Source organism: Apostichopus japonicus, chromosome 1 (genome assembly GCF_037975245.1).
Source record: "Apostichopus japonicus isolate 1M-3 chromosome 1, ASM3797524v1, whole genome shotgun sequence".
Taxonomy (NCBI): domain Eukaryota; kingdom Metazoa; phylum Echinodermata; class Holothuroidea; order Aspidochirotida; family Stichopodidae; genus Apostichopus; species Apostichopus japonicus.
In genome coordinates this window covers 10,794,379-10,811,388 of record NC_092561.1, presented here as the reverse complement: position 1 = coordinate 10,811,388, position 17,010 = coordinate 10,794,379, and the positions used below count along the sequence as shown (strand labels likewise).

The window sequence follows — 17,010 nt, the reverse complement described above, 5'->3', positions numbered from 1 at the left end:
TTTGAGCATTCTAAATGTGCTGTTAAAACTATAGAGAACTGGATCAACGTTTGTAACTTTATCAATGTTATTTCCAACAGATGCCAGAATGAAGTCAACCGCGAAACTAACATCAAAGAAACAAATATCCAGAGCATACACCACACTGAATCGAATATTAAGGGCAGCTGACGAGGAGAGAATAATCAATATTTGCAGAAACAACTACAAACTTTAAGATGAAACGGATCCTTTATCTGTATCTAATGATATGAAGATACAGTTCCTGATGATTATCAACAAACCCGACGAACAATAGTAAGAAGAAATAAGTCTGGAAATTTATCCAAGATGGTAAAATGAATTTATTGAAAAGTATCACAATTATTTGTTTTATTGCAAGAGCATGTTTATTTTGTGTGTTTGCATGTGACGCCTTGCTTGAAGCTTGGACAATCTCATATTTCGTGTGTAGGAGAACCACATTTTAAGAGCCAATTGGTTTTGGTGGAGGTCATATGTCATTTGGGGTCACAATGGGTCAAATAGTGACACCCTGTAAACATGATATCTCAAGAAGAAAAGCTTGTACCAATCTCATATATAGTGTGAAGAGTTAACACATTGATTAGAAGCAGCCGATTGTTTAGAGTGGCGGTCAAATTCGTTTCGGATCACTAGGGGTACAATTGTGAAAACCCTGTAAACACGATATCTCAAGAAGGAGGGCTTGGACCAATCTCATATTTCTTGTGAAGTAGAACATTTAGTAGAAGACGCCAATTGGTTTTTGTGGCGGTCAAAGGTAATTTGGAGTCACAAGAGGTCAAATTTTGGAAAACCGTGTTTCATAATCTACCGTATCTCCAACCGACCAGCCTATTACATAACATGTGCGTTACACCTCATAATAATGGAAGTTGTTGGCAATTGGAAATGAGCTAATGGGCATCCGTAGATAGTACCAGAGAAAGTCGAACCAATCGCCATTTACTTAACCGTGTCGCGAACTGCATACGTTATTCCATTACAAAGGTGTGATGTTTGTACATCCAACGTTCATTGGAATGAACTATACCGTTGTGAATCAGAAACCTGTATTAAATATCTGTTTTCCCCGTCGTTTTTCGCAATTGTCGAGATTTAGTGCCAAATAAAAACTTCAGGCTTGGATGTAGTTACGTTGAGGAAACTTACGAAACTGAACTGTAGCCTAGTTAGATTGTTATCAATAACCAATCTCAATGCGAATTAACTGTGTAAAATGGTTCGCTAGCTGTCCGTGCATTATGTACGGGAAGTTTTCATGTGCGGAGATTGATCACAAACTTGACGGGGCATTTATAAACATACAGGGAAATCATCATTAAATTCTAAACTAACAATTCATTACAGGGAACCGTTTAAGCTTACGAAGTACGTTATGTGTTTCAAAAGCATTCATAAATATGTTGGGTTCATATGTTAAATTCTCAACCAATTATAAAAAGTTATTAAACATCACCAGGGCTTGGTTATGCACAGTACAGTTATAGTACTAACCGCCCCGGTATAGACTAACAATAAACATTGGTCATCCCCATCTGAGTAAGGTAAAATTGGGTTCGTTAACACAAAAACGTGAAGGATAAAATGCTTCATGTCAGAATTAATGCCAATACACTTAAGGTGGCCAAACATCTCCTACATTATTTCTTAAGGCATTTCCTACATGCCATCAGTCATAATTCGCCAAATAAACAACAATTAAAGGAGTTTGGAGACAAGTTTTCTGTTACCGCTGCCATGACTTTTTGCAAAGATTTTCAGTTGAGAGTGAATGATATAGATGCTCTTTCAACCTTAGATTTTTTCATTGCGTAAAAGATCGCTTTGATGTACGCAGTGTAATGGAGTGATAGCAATATTTTTCGCATCCCAATCTGCAGCTATAAGACAAGATAAATAATTGGGAAATGCACGAAGTCGCGCTAATCGAGCGGCTCAAAGTAGCAATGAGGTACCGTATAGGCTTAGGACTCACGGACACCTATAGCCACTGGATAGTATATGCCTACACTCTTAAAATTGTTGGGCAAATTATTGCCCAACCTGGGCAATTATTTACACAACCGTTGGGTCCGTATGCCTCCTGGTTGATGTTGGGCAAAAAAGTGCCCAACTAAGTTGGTTAATGATTTTGCCCAGCAAACGGTTAAATAAATACCCAACACCTTTGCCCAACACCTTTGCCCAACGCCTTTACCCAACAATGTTGGTCAGCGATTTGCCCAATGGTTGTGTAAAACCTTTTACCAATGGATTTTTCTTTACCCAATGATTCTTGCCCAACAGCTAGTTAAAATAATAGTGGTTGGTTAACTAATACAATACCAACATTGGATTGTAACATTTTTCATACAACTGGGTTTATTTAATAGGTTATAAAGCTTAAACAGAGAATGATAAAGAACAAACAAGTAATACATGTTTTTCATACTTTTATTTTTTCTGGTCTTAGCCGTCTTCAGATTGTTCCTCCAGTATGAATTCTCACAGCATTCAGTGCTTGACTTCTATTTACGTAGTTAAATGATCTGTGACTTCCATCCAAAGCAATAATTTCATAAACTCACAATGGGGATAAACACATATCAACAATATTAAAGCTGAAAATATTAGCTATCCATATTTTGCCATTGTTTACTATATTCAGTTCTTGAAATGTGTTGACCACAGAAGACCTCCTGTATGTTGACATCAACTACACAAGGTACAGGTGCAACACACAATCATGTACAGCTTAATGTTGGTCTCTTTCAAGCAACTCTGGTCTTAATAAGTGAATATAATATCACTGATAATTTCCAACATATAGTCAATTGAAGCTAACCATTTTATGTTTTAAACAAGGACACACAAACCGAAAAATATTGATACACCATTGTATCTGCAATTGCTTTAACAAGGAGCCAAGGCTTTTTCTGCTAACATTCCGATTGTGCTTAGATGATTGATGAACTGTAAAATTTAAACATCTTTTCAAACAAAAGCCAAATGGTTACACATCCCACATTGATTCTACATACTAGAAATAAAAGCAGCTTCAAGATCACAATTATAAGTGATCATAGGGACACTGCTGGCACCTGATCTGTTAAACACACAAAATTAAATGTTTGTTTGATATACCAACCCTGCCTCAACCTTTCACAACTGTATACAATAACAAATCTACCCCCACCCCCCCCCCCCCAAAAAAAATACAGATTTTTTGTTGGTACAGTTTGCCAAGGCAAACAGTTACTATTTCCCTTTAATATGTAAATATAAATGAAACTAAAGCAACCTTGAAATGTAAACATGTCAGGTTAATACCGAGAAACCATTTGAAAAGTTTGTTGCAAGACACTTTGACCCTTAAACACTTCTGTTTGCTACGAAAGCTCCAAAGGCACTGAGTGAACGACTTTTGATAAAACCAAGTTCATATACCTGAGCATGGAAAAACTCCCAAACCCCCTTACATTGAGTTTGGAAGTTAATGTCCAACACATAATGACTTTAAAACAAATAGTCTACTGCCGTTAGGAGTGAGGACTGCATTATTGGATGTCTCTCAAATTATCACAAAAAAATGCTGAGGGGAACCTTTGCTCTCTCCTAAGCACAGAATGAATAGCTGTGGTCGCTCATCCTTCGATATTGTCTTGCAGTAGTCCTCTAACACTTGTCACCGACTGCAAATTAAAGAAAATAAACTCCTCGAGTTGCAAATAAAATGTAACAAAAACAGGTGGATAGACAGAGTTTTAAGACTTCTGCACAATGCTATGATACTGTGGACCAGTATAATTAAAAGAAAAAAACAGGTCAGGAAAGTCAACATAATTATCTTGACAAGGTTTTCAAAGTGTAACGCCCACCCCATTAATGTCAAATGACCTTTCCCTTGTACCGGATCACTTCATTATTATGACCAGGGTTTACATACCGACGATGAAATTTATTGAACCTTCCCCCATTTCATCACTAGTGTAATTTAAAAAAATTGCCCTGGTGGCTTCTAATGACCTCTGACCTCTACTATAATCAATGGGATTCATGTACTCATGTTGGCAAACCTATATGCATCACACATGAGATTCATCTAACTTTCACTCTTTAAGTTAGCATATTTACAAGGTTTTAAGTGTTTGGCCCTTGTTAACCTCAAATGACCTTTGACCACTAGCACAATAAGTAGCATTCTTCTGCTCACTATAAACAACAACACACCAAGTTTATGAGGTTAAACAAACTTTCAGCTGAGCTGGTATGAACTAAAAGGTGTACCACCAAAAGAATACCAAAAAAATATATATAATTAATGATTTTGCTTACTGGCTGATCGTCTATGAATGCTTGAAGGCAACTAGTCACCGTAGTAGATCCGCTTTTCTTTGCCCGTCCTCGAAAAAGCAATGGCAACAGAAAGAAAGCTTAGTTCTTCTTTTCATCTGTAAAAGAGATTAAGGCAAGAAATGAGAATGATTGCAGGTATAAACGACAAAAACATTAATAAGGCACACTATAGTCTGACCATATAAAACTTCAAGGACTGAGGATAAAATTCAAGGGATCTACACCGCCCTAAATGTGCTCCACAACTTTATGCTCATACACATTAATAACAGCAACATGAAAGTTAATGTGGCATGTGTACTCATAGGGGACCTACACATTTGTATTAGAAGACTTAATTACCTACCCTACTCTCTTAAAATGAGAGACTGAAATTTCAGTCTAATCGACTGAAATTTCAGTCTAATGATGGATGGGATAAGGGATCAGACTACTTAGACTGAATTTCAGTCTGAAATGTAAAGACTGAAGGTCAGTCTTAATTAGACTGAATACTCTGCAGTCTAATAGACTGAAAATCAAACCACTTTAGACTGAACAGTCAGCAGTTTAGACTGATTTATTGCAGCACCAGTCTTAATTAGATTGAATACGCTCAGTCTATTAGACTGATATCAGACTGAACAGTCGGTCCTTTAGACTGAATTATTACACATCACAGCTATACTGTCAATCTTATAAACTGCAAATCCTGGATTGAACAATCTTTTCTATTGATCCTCCGTGTTAGCTTAGTGCTGGAATTCTTCAATATAGATGCATTTAAGGCCATCAAAGACAACATTCAATGATCTGTTAATGCAGGGGAATTTACTGAAAGGTGCTACTTCATTGAGTGACTTCGCCTTCACATCCAATCATGTGAGGCTATAAAGACCAGAAAATCGTTGTGACAGTCACACACAAAGTACATTAAAAATGGTATTCCATCAAGAAATATAATTGTCAATATCCACCGAACAGTAATTTTATTTCCACTAACCCACTAATATATTCTTATATAATTTTCGTTATCATATTAAAATAAAAAAAACAGAAATCAAAACTACAATATTCTGAGGGATGTTCAACACAACATGTTATCTTTCCAACAAACGTTCAAATTAAAAAGATACTTTACATAACAGTGACATATTTTCAGTTCAATATTAATCTGTCAAATTTCTGCTGGAATTGGGCCATCTAAAATGTTCTTTAATTTTTTTTTTTGGAAAAAAGGATTAGGTGAGCTGAGAACAGATCAGTGGTGTCACCAATGGGTGGCCTGGGGAACCCCTCCCCCGAGAGGGAATTCACAAATAGACATATCACCAACCAAGATTCATATGTCTGGCAACACCACTGCAACAGAAAGCACTTTAAATTCTTTGTATATTACCACCAGGTGGTAATACCCTGGAATTCATTGACAACACAGCTGTAAATTGAGTCGTTATATATCCAGCTGATCCCATCTCCCGATCTCACTGAACTTTAAATTTTCCACTGTAAAGGATATAGTAACTATACGATCCTGCCTTTACAAAAGGGATAGGATGGAAACACGACGATAGTACAATTGATCTGGTACATTGCCTTTTTTCCAGTTGTGAATCATTAATGTATAGTAGCAACAATTTCTTAGAATGATTTCAAAATGGGGAAAACATATGACAAATTTTCAGCAGGTTATTTATAAAATATTAGGAATGGTTAAACTATATATCAGTGCCGTCAACATTTAATACTTTGTGTTTCAATGATATAGATTGGCGATTGCTGAAAGTCATTATCCAGCACACACAAAACAACATATTACAAGCAGTTAACAGAATGGCACTAACTTCATAGTGGCTATTAGATAAACATGAATTATTATATACTGCATTCACAATTTCATGATATGGCATTCATATAAAGCAAATTTGTATGCAAAACCAGCACATGTGACTATTATACCACCCTCAATTATTTCTTAACTTTCTGATAGTAATCATGTATTGTGATTTTGATTGGGATTTCAATCAAATTTTGAAGTTTTATAAACTATCTGACGTGAATCATTTAATGTCGGGCTCAAGCTGAAAAAAAATGTCACTCAAATTCGACTAAAAAATAATGAGGAAAGGATATTCTCAAATGGAATTTTCTACAGTTACTGAATTTATAATAATCAGGTTACTTGCTTTTCATGGCACAAGTTATGGAATATTGTGCATAATAAATAATATTAGCTTAATTAATTGCTTAATTAAATAAACCTTCAACATAGTGAGTGCAGTGAAATGTGGGAACATTAAAGTAAACATTAAAATAACATGCTCGAAAAATCATACAACAAAGTTTTGTTGGCAACTAGGTGTTTGTTTAATTACATTCATAATTAGATCAGTATCATTAAAAAACATTTTTGACAACCAAAAATCAATGAAATATTTATTTCTGGAGCCCTATTAATATAAAACTGTTGGTAAACTCAGGGTAATCAATTTAACATTTTAGGGTATCTGTTAGTTACTCCTTAAAGGCATTGAAGACTTGTCCCAAACAGCATGCAGCCATCTGAAAAAGTTAACTTTCTGTTGCTTGCAAGTGATGTTTGTTCGTGTCGCTAACAAAGACAGACAGTAATGAAACGTGATACCTTGATATCTTTAGCTGGACCTGAGATGTTCATCGCTGTATCGTTTATACACTGTGATGTGGGTATTGACCGCAGCTGTATGTACTGACTGTACACTAGTGTCTAATTACCAACGGTAGCAAGCTGTGTTTGTATTTTCTGGGATCGATGGCAGTGTCTAACACTTCTGTCACACTTCATTCGAAACTAGGTCAGATTACCGGCATTAGACGTTCTTTTTGCGCGAGTCTTCACACCCTTTTAAAGTTACTCCACGCTGACAGACAGGGTTCCGGACTACAGAGCAATAAAATGTAACATTCACTCCTTGAAATTATTCCATGCTGACTGCCCTTATTGAAGTGGCAAGGATACGGACTAGAGACTTCACTTCTGTTGGTTGCAAAATTCCATACACCATGGAAGCATGGAACTCACAAAACTAGTGTTGTAGAGGGGAGCATAGTCTATGTTAAATGTATGTTCTACGCCTCTGTCCCTGGTGGAATGGCCAGTTTATCTGCCACAATGAAGAATTGTTTGGGGTTCAATTCTGGTCCGAGAGATAGGATGAAAGGCTGCCAATATTGTCCTTGTCTGCCCTGTGCTGCGCTCTCAATATCTGTGCCCTCCTGTTTGGTGAAGATAAAAGTAAATGTGATAAAGGACAAGCAATATGGTATGAATGAAAACATTCTTAAAAAAAGATATGTTGAGAGGTAGAGTTCGATGTGGACTAGACTAGAATAATATTTAGGAGAGAATGGAGAAACAAGAACATGACTGGCATTGTACGAAGGAGATATATCAATTCACGATAGGCAGCAATATGTCATCCATGGCGGGTGAGATGTGTTATGTGAAGGTGGAGTCAAATTCAACCTAACTTTTATGGGTTATCATGTTGATTTTGGCAGGTACATGGTTACCAAGCAAGGTTTGTTGTTAGTTGTTTTCAGAAATTTCTCTTTTTAAGGATAAATTGTTCATGACATCTCCTGATTCCATTACATCAGCATAGAAAACCAGTGAACAAGGAATATGATTTACATTTTAGCCTACTGATTTCACTAATATGTCTATCTGCTTGTAAAAGACACTGATTTCATAAGATTAGTGATTGAATGGTAATTTTACTGTAAAATCTTATAATAAAGACTGATGGCCCACTATATGTTTAATAAAATAACAAAAGCATACCAATTCTTTTCCAGTTTCCACGTGATTTAAATACAATGGTAATGGTTTAACAGAATCGTGATAGCTTCATGCTGTAATGGCTGTAGCAGTCACTACATTTTTTCAAATAATTAAGGGTGCTTACAGTCTATGCATAATAGTACTGTGTTTCGCAATTTCTTGAGCATTATTATGTTCAAGTATTTGTAATGAGGTTAACCTAGCCTAGATTCATTTGGGACGATCGAGTACATATTGCAGTCCTGATAAGCGTGCTTATTCGCCCGACGATTGAGTACATATGCAGGACAGGCGGGCTAATTTGCCCGACGATCTGGTACCGTGATAGCTTCATGCTGTAATGGCTGTAGTGTAGCAGTAACTACATTTTTTTTCAAATAATTAAAGAGTGCTTACAATCTATGCATAATAGTACTGTGTTTTTGCAATTTCTTGAGCATTATTATGTTCAAGAATTTGTTATGAGGTTAACCTAGCCTAGATTCATTTGGGACGATCGAGTACATAATGCAGTCCTGACAAGCGTGCTTATTCGCCCGACGATTGGGTACATATGCAGGACAGGCGGGCTAATTTTCCCGACGATCTGGTACCGTGATAGCTTCATGCTGTAATGGCTGTAACTACATTTGTCAAATAATTAAGGGTGCTTACAATCTATGCATAATAGTACTGTGTTTTGCAATTTCTTGAGCATTATTATGTTCAAGTATTTGTTATGAGGTTAACCTAGCCTAGGCCTAGGCTAGATTCATTTTGGGACGATCGAGTACATATTGCAGGACAAGCGTGCTTATTCGCCCGACGATCGGGTACACATGCAGGACAGGCGGGCTGATTTGCCCGACGAATCCGACGATCGGGTACATATGCAGGATCAGCGTGCGTATTCGCCCGACGATCGTGTAAATAGGCCCCACCAATTATAACAATAGCCTAAGCCCTATTTGCTATAGTACAGCCTAGCTAGGCCTACCTCGCGCACAAGCCTAGAATAACTAACGTTACGAACTGACAAGCTTTTATTCTGTATTAATTGGAAAACAACAAAAAACATACATACATACCCTGAGCCTCGAACACTGTTATCACTTCTTCGTGGAAACCTTTATTTGTAAGAAAAGTTCTTAAAGACTCAGCCATTGCTAATTTATAACCTTTACTCTAGATTAGACATACGGTCGTCTGTCTCGTTCATGCCTAGCTGTGTGTACGGCGTGCGTACGTACAGTACAGCGAGTACTTGGCTAAGCGAAGAATATAGTATGTAGTATATATGTACACAAATTGTAGCGCTCGTTGTCACTTATTTTTGTGCGGCGTATTTGCAAGTTTTCTGATGACGTAGGCGCATTTCTATTCTCTGATTGGATACATTTTTCAGTGGAATACAGAGACTGAAAATGGTAAGATGCCATGCCACATGTGATTAGCTGATTGGTTAATACAGTCAGTCCAAAACAGCGACTGAACGGTGTAACTGATAATATAGTCTAAGTAGGTGTTTCTCAGTCTAAGCTCAGTGTATAACACTGAAAAAAAATTCAGTCTCACAGAAGACTGAATTCTTCAGTCTAACATTTTAAGAGAGTACACACTAATTTCAAGCCAAATTTTATAAGATTTTGAAGGAAAAAAATGAAAAAGCCCATAGTATGTGCTAACCTTTCATTGACACAGTCGTACTAAAATCTGAATACAATTGTCCAAAGATTTTTGGAAAAATCAACTTCTAGACGTTTTAACATGTTTAATCTTCCTGCTCATAAAACATCTTGAGAAGAGTACACAACACAACAAGTTAATTTCTTTTCCTCAGCATTGGAAAAGTATACACATAAGGAATCCATCTCATTGGCCATTTTCAAGTTTGTGCTTATCGACAGTAGAATTAATCCAAATATTATATTCAATTGAGCATTAATGAGTAAACAAGGCTAATAATGAGGTTTTCAGTCATTTCTCCTGCTGACAAAAAAACATTTCACTTGTTGAGAAATCAACAGGAATTATTCAAACCCTTTGTGGAACCTACAAACAACACTGATACATGTCCAAGTGACTGTCATTGAGTTAATATTATAACAGGGCTGGGTCTCACTTCAACCACACACAAACCCGAACGCGACTACAAATAAAATAGTAGCCAATTAATCATACTGAGTGCAATGTTTGGAGAAAGTTTGCAGAAAGGTTCAGAAGCCACCATTTGACATTAACCAGCTGCTTTGGTCCTTTCAGATCAGTTGATTTTGATAGATTTTTAAAAAGTAACAAACCACCAAAAACATATTTTGAAGGTTAATCCAAATATTGACCCATCTTTACAGACATACTGGAAAGAGAAACTATATTGTCATGGCATAAGCTCCGAATGAAGCTAGCTATGAATTCACAGGCCATGACTATATAATAAATTTGGCTTTCCATCAGTCAGTGCATCCAACGTCTTCTCAAAATGCAAAAAGTTCGGCCAGTTTGGGATGATCGCCTGTATAGCACAAAATGTCCATTGTCAAATATCCCACTCTGTTGTATAATTTGTTGGCAGTTGGTTTTTGTAATAATTCGAAGTCCTGTTCTACCTGTAGGAAAGAGAAAAATATGCAAACAGCATTATAGGCCTATAACATTACTAGCGCTGATGTTCTATGCTATACTAATATTATTATAGCCTAGAACTCATTAAATGCCAGGCCTAACTTAGGCTACTTTGAAGTTTGAAAAACCCTCGAAGTTCGGACACCCCTAACGAATGCATAATTTCACCATGGCACAAATACAATAGGATCAATTTGACGAAACCTATGAAGCGACTTTTTTTCTAACGAGAATGTTTCTTCTGCCATCGATAGTATCATTTTAAAAGAAGTGTGAACAGATACAATTCTGGAGCATTTTAGTGCTAAAGTGTTCGAACTTCGAAGGGTCCATTATTATACTACTGTATGTACGTACTACTACTAGCATTAACAACGTACGTGTAAGTCTAACATTAGGCCTAAGTTATGACAGGCTAGGTCTAACGTTAAGCTAATAAGGGTTCATGTGGTCATTTGCCGTATAAAACTTAAAAGAAAAAAGGGAGTACAATTTATTATTTACAACGAAAATGTGCTACAATGAAACCTTGTCTAGCCAAGATATAGGTTAGAGAGACCTGGTGCATACGCATAGCTTTCCGTAAGTTGACAAGGCTCTGCATTACACAGGCGTTCGCAACGTTAATACAATGTGAGTTACTTAGACCTGGTTACACACTTGCGGGCGCGCCTGTGGCGCCTGTCAATCGCTTCACTACAAGCTAGCCTAACGTAATACAACTATGCTGGAAATACAATTAGTATTAGTAGCCTTTACGTATGCCTGGTATAGCCTACATGTAGCACCGAGAGAACTAACGATCATTCGATACCACTGATATGTAGAGATCGCAGTGTTCGATGCACACCAAGCAGAGGATTGTTTTTCTTTACGCTCACCTTCAAATGTAGCACATAACTCTGGCATTTCCCACCTCTTGAGTACTGCGCTAACAAATTCGTCAGCCATTGTGTAAGTTATAACACGTTCACTATATACGATCTACTCATGATGCATGCACATCGCGCAGAGTACCAGTATAGTAATGGCGCAAAAATGCTGGTTTTTGCACAACATTGGGCAAATCAAGCTTGTTTGCCCAACAGAAAGTAACAATAAACTACATCTTAACTTTTGGCCAACAAAGTTTACCCATATCAGTTGTGTAATTTCTTTTACTCAGTTGTTGGTTAATATTTACTCATATTGGGCAATGCTTTGTTTGCCCAACCAGTTTTGCCCAACCAGTTTTTAGAGTGTAGTACTAGAGGAGCCCTACAGTTACTGTAACAGAAGCCGAGCTATCTTCGTAGGTAGTTTTGCAGATGTTTGATTTTTAATTGTTTGAGACATTTCCGTAGGCTCATCGGCTTATTTATGATTCTGCGACATCAAACTGAAGTCAAACTGAAAATCCTTTTGCATGATATCTAACGATGGGAATCGTGGATACTTCCCATACATGGTGTGTTGATGCATCACATTGAGTACAAGACCATCCTATTGTTTTTGTTGGAGGCGTGTATTGCCACGTACAGTAGACTGACCTGCGTTTACCATGCCATAGTGTAATTGTAACATCAAAGTAGTAGATCTGGCCATTTATATTGTAACAGCTATTTCTGGTTAACAAGCAAAGTCTAGTGCAATGAAGTCATCGAAACCTCAATGCGTCTTTTGCATTCTGGTTTTATATACTGAGTCAGATCAGACAATTGTTATAGGGAGGAGATGAAGCGCTCATAAACCTTGTGAAGCAGCACCCGATATTCATGGCTCGTACAGTAACTATTGTTGAAGTCCTGTAACACATGTTACGAACACAAAGTAGTAATTACTGATGATGGATGTGGGACATGAACAGACTACAGTAGTTGCTGTACCAACCATTTAGTGCGAATTATTTAATACGTGATTCTAAATAATGTCGTATCTAGTCGTTTTAAGGTATATCTATCATTTCCCCACAACCGTGCATTAGTACTTACTACTTTGTGTTCGTAACACGGTAACATGTGTAACAGTTGGCACCAGTAGTTACTGTACTAGCCATGAGTATCGGCTGGGAGCAGGGACCCTAGCAACTCCCCGGCCTGGTCAGATGCCCCTTTCCCAGATACTGGTAACTACTTTTCAAATGAATGTATTAAATACTCTGAAATTGTGTTATGCTTCCTTCACTACACCGTACTCCTTGTTTTATACTAAACTAGACAATTCATCCGTTTTATTCAATTAGTCCAGATAACTTGTCACTTGGGACAAGTTAAAATTTGACCGGCACTGATAAAAACATAGAATTACGATTATCCGTACAATTAAAGATTTTACTTTTTATGTTTAAAGGAACGGTTTTGTTTAGAGCTTATAGGCTTATAATGATTAACGTCACATATGTTCATTGGTTCAATAACTGGGAAGTATGCCTTTCCAATGTTCGTTTATCTTTGATCAAATATATGAATTAGGGTTGAAAACGAAAACAAATTGTAAATTGTTTCATTTCCTTCATATAATTTTTTTTTTTTGTAACATGTTTTGTAATTTTGTAATCCAATTTTGTATGAAGTTTACATAATCTCTCGGAATCTGCATCAATGGACGGGTGTTAACATTTTTGATGTAGATAATCATAATAGCATAACTAACATTCTCTGACCTTCGTTTACATACTTATTCAACACGGAAGTCAACAATTCTGTAAAAATGCTTGAAATCTCATCGATTTACGTACAACATGTGTCATAATCTCACGAAGGTAAATAAAACTGCTTTAGCCGTGGAGAGATTTCAGTTAGCAATAACCTAGATATTTTATAGTTATACTTGATGGTTGTTTTAGTGCCGATTGGGATATATTTGTTCTTTGAAAGAGGACGTACTGGATGGAAATTATGATAAAACGTGACGAAAGTGAAGCTACGTGAAATGCAGATAATTCAAGTACACAGCTATTATGAATATACATAAGTTTTTCTGTTATGAATAAGCTTCCTTTTCTCTGTCTGTCTCTTTCTTGTTGTTGTTTTTTGTTCAGAAAGTTTAGGTCTATACTTCACGATAAACTTGCAGTTTGTACAAGGAGGAATGAAACTCAGAATGTTACTGACAATATGAAGAACGGGTATAGATAGTTAACACAACTAATCTATACTGTTTTTAACACGATGCAGATCTGACGACTTAACAATTTTTTCATATAGAACGAAAAAACTATTGGTTATGTTGATTAAATACTAATTAATCCATTTGTTAAACGCTGGATGTTTTCTTTTTACTTACGCGTATGACAGACGAGAAGGTGACCGTGAGGTAGTTCAAGAGAGAGAATATACAAACCCGGGACCGGTGGGGGAAGGGGTTGTCCGTTAGGAGGACCGGGAACTATATAATAAAGAATAGTTTTTTTAATCTAACATATACGGACTAGGTCAATTACTCTGATGCAACGTGAAAAGCTTAGTGGGAAAACAAAAGACTTTTAAAACCACAAATGACATATATACAATTCGTTTACAGATTTGTCACGGACAAATTCTGTTGAACGTCATTCCAGACGCCTCACTGATTACATGAAGTTAAAAATAATACTTTTGCTTTGAGTTTTTAGAATTTGTAAAACTATGAATAAAATTAAATATTATTAAAGCCTGCACTGAGGATGTGACGTCATCATATAATTTAGCCTTAAAGGAGCATTCCAGAGACTAGCATATTTTAAATCTGAATATCTTTAAATACCGGAATAGTAATAGAAATGTTATAAACTAGCAGTTTTTTTTTCTTGGACTATAACATATTAAGATTAAATTTCTGCCTAGAGTCATCCTTTAGAACTGATCAATTCATTACAAAACAAACTCTGAAATTTAGTCCATGATATATTTCTCACTTTGTTGTATGATTTATGTGATAACTCTGTAAGTGTATATAGCCTACTATAATTTGGTTCTCTGCATGGGCTCCTTCGTAAGTGGTTTACCCCCACCACACCCACCTCCCACTCGCTCACTGCCCCCCCCCAAAAAGAGATGAAACTTTCCCATACATTACTTAGCCTTACTTAATTCTTTTACCTTTCATATTTTTAGCCCTTTTGCTTACGAGCCTTTCCTAAGTACTCTATTTAAACGAATTGAAATAACTTTTACTCTCAGAAGATCTCAATGAAATGCTGTATTTCATTTCACCCAATTTTATAAAATAGTGTTGATGATTTGTGTTGATGACACAGTTTGATGACACATTGTGATGACACATAGTTTTGATGACATATTTCTATGATTTGTTTGTATTATTATACATTAAAATTACAATATGTTTTGCGCTATCGTTTATTGTCTTCCTTTTTCAATGGTATCGAAATGAAAGTTTTAATAACAATCAAAATTATTCAACACTTGTCGTTAAATGGATACTTGGACAGACAAAGGTGTTTTTTGTTTTTGTTTTGTTTGTATTGCCACTATAATGTAAGGGCAATTTGAGGTTTTTCTTTTTACCTTTTTGATTGTAATTGAATGGGGTTAGACAAACCCAAATGGCCCAACAATCGATCTATCCCCCTTAACCCGAATCACTCGTGACGTCATGATTGAATCAGTCTTCCAAAAGTACTGCGTCTCTTCCAAATTTGTCGATACATCTATCAAGTTCTGAGAGAATTTGGGACAATCTTCGATCTAAGGCTGGAAAGAAATCGTTGGTTGAGACCGGATTGATTGGATCCTGAGCCAAGGACGCCCTCATTTGATCACCAAGCATCTGACCAGGTTTGGTAAACTCTTTAAATTTCCAGTACGTTGAATTTCTAAAACTGTAGAAAAAAAAGAAAGAAAAGAAAACTAATTATAATTAAACAAAAAACCAAGAAGTACAAACAAAAACAAATTTGGTATTTAAAAGCCAACGTTGGAGTTATAAAGACATTTATATAGTTGAAAATGTTAGAAATTCGCTGTACGGTATCCCACTATTTTGACGCACACCACTTACGTGTTGTAATACTTTTAGATCTAATGAAATCTTCCATTAATTGTTTTTATAAACCTTTTTTAAATTACAGAAAATACGTAATTCCCCTTCTAGTTGGTTTCGATGATAATCGTAACCTATGTCTTTGTGTGTGTGACACCTTGCTTGTAAACACGATATCTCAAGAAGTGAAGCTTGGACCAATCTCATATTTCGTGAGTAGCGGAACCTACATTGAGTAGAAGAACCCTATTGTTTTGTGGAGAGGTCAAAAGTCATTTGGGGTCACCAGGAGCCAAATAGTGAAAACCTTGTAGACACAATATCTCAAGAAGGGAAGCTTGAACCAATCTCATATTTAGTAGGACTATATAGTTGTGAAACGTTCAGTACAAGAAGCCTATCGTTTTTTTTAGGTCCAGCCTATTGGATTCTTAGGTCATGCAAAGAGTAATATCTTCATTGTTTTAGATTTCAGCAATTTGTAAAACTCCCCTCCATTACAGAAAAAAACATTGTAATAAATTGGGGAAAATATAAGAAACAAAGTTGAAGCACATGTGGCTCGTTGGTCATATTTTGACTTGATGAAGTCTCAGTAACCTTCCTGAATGCAAAAAAAAACATTACATTTTGAATATCTCCCAAATGAAATTGTTTTGCAAAAACAGACATAATTATAAATGTAATTTTTATTTCTATTGAAATAAACAATGAAAACAGTTTCAAATGAATTTGAAAGGTCAAAACCTATGATTACCGCTAAGTTGTGGTCTTGAATACATAAAATGCACAGCTGCTTTTGTAGTATCTTTGGACCAGAATGCAGAACTGTATTGAGGTTTGAATGGCTGACTTCATTGTAACAGGGTTTAAGAGAATGTTATCATTGTAAGATAGCATGAGAAACTTTTGTTTATATGAGTTCTGCGGAGACTGTTGACCCTTGATAAATTGATACATTTATACTCAATGGAAGTAGAAAACTTGTCAAGGTTACACACCCGTATCTATGGTGGTCACAGCGTTTTCACATTTCAGCCTGTTGACGTCAACTGACTGTCAGACACGAATTTCCGCTCATTGCGTCGCTACATATCCCGACATCCGGTGACTATTTCCTGAAATCGGCTGATTTCAACGGTTGTTAGCCCTAACTACTGTTGGGTGTATATAAGAACCGCTCCATGTTAGTCCCCGACAAAATCCCGATATTGTCGTATTCCGAGAAACTTCCTTCAAAGTGGAAACACTGTCACGAACATATTTTATGCAATAGATCATTGTAC

General features: G+C 36.4%; 1 protein-coding gene and 1 long non-coding RNA gene across 5 annotated transcripts in view; one reads left to right on the top strand and one right to left on the bottom strand.

Moving 5' to 3' along the window:
- Positions 1 to 17,010, top strand: part of LOC139967123 (echinoidin-like) — a 39,714-nt gene that overhangs the window by 7,910 nt on the left and 14,794 nt on the right. For 3 of the 4 annotated variants that reach the window (XR_011792901.1, XR_011792905.1, XR_011792903.1), the window contains exon 3: positions 81 to 2,447. The exons of the other annotated variant lie outside the window; for it this stretch is intronic. The gene's annotated coding sequence lies outside the window, so the exon portion shown is untranslated. Of the gene's footprint in view, positions 1 to 80; positions 2,448 to 17,010 lie in introns of those variants that run through there. 4 annotated transcript variants of the gene reach the window in all.
- LOC139967153 (uncharacterized) lies at positions 174 to 11,640 on the bottom strand. The gene is made up of 2 exons (XR_011792908.1): positions 4,342 to 11,640; positions 174 to 3,698 (listed from the first exon to the last, which is right to left on the bottom strand). It is a non-coding gene; the product is annotated as an uncharacterized lncRNA (long non-coding RNA).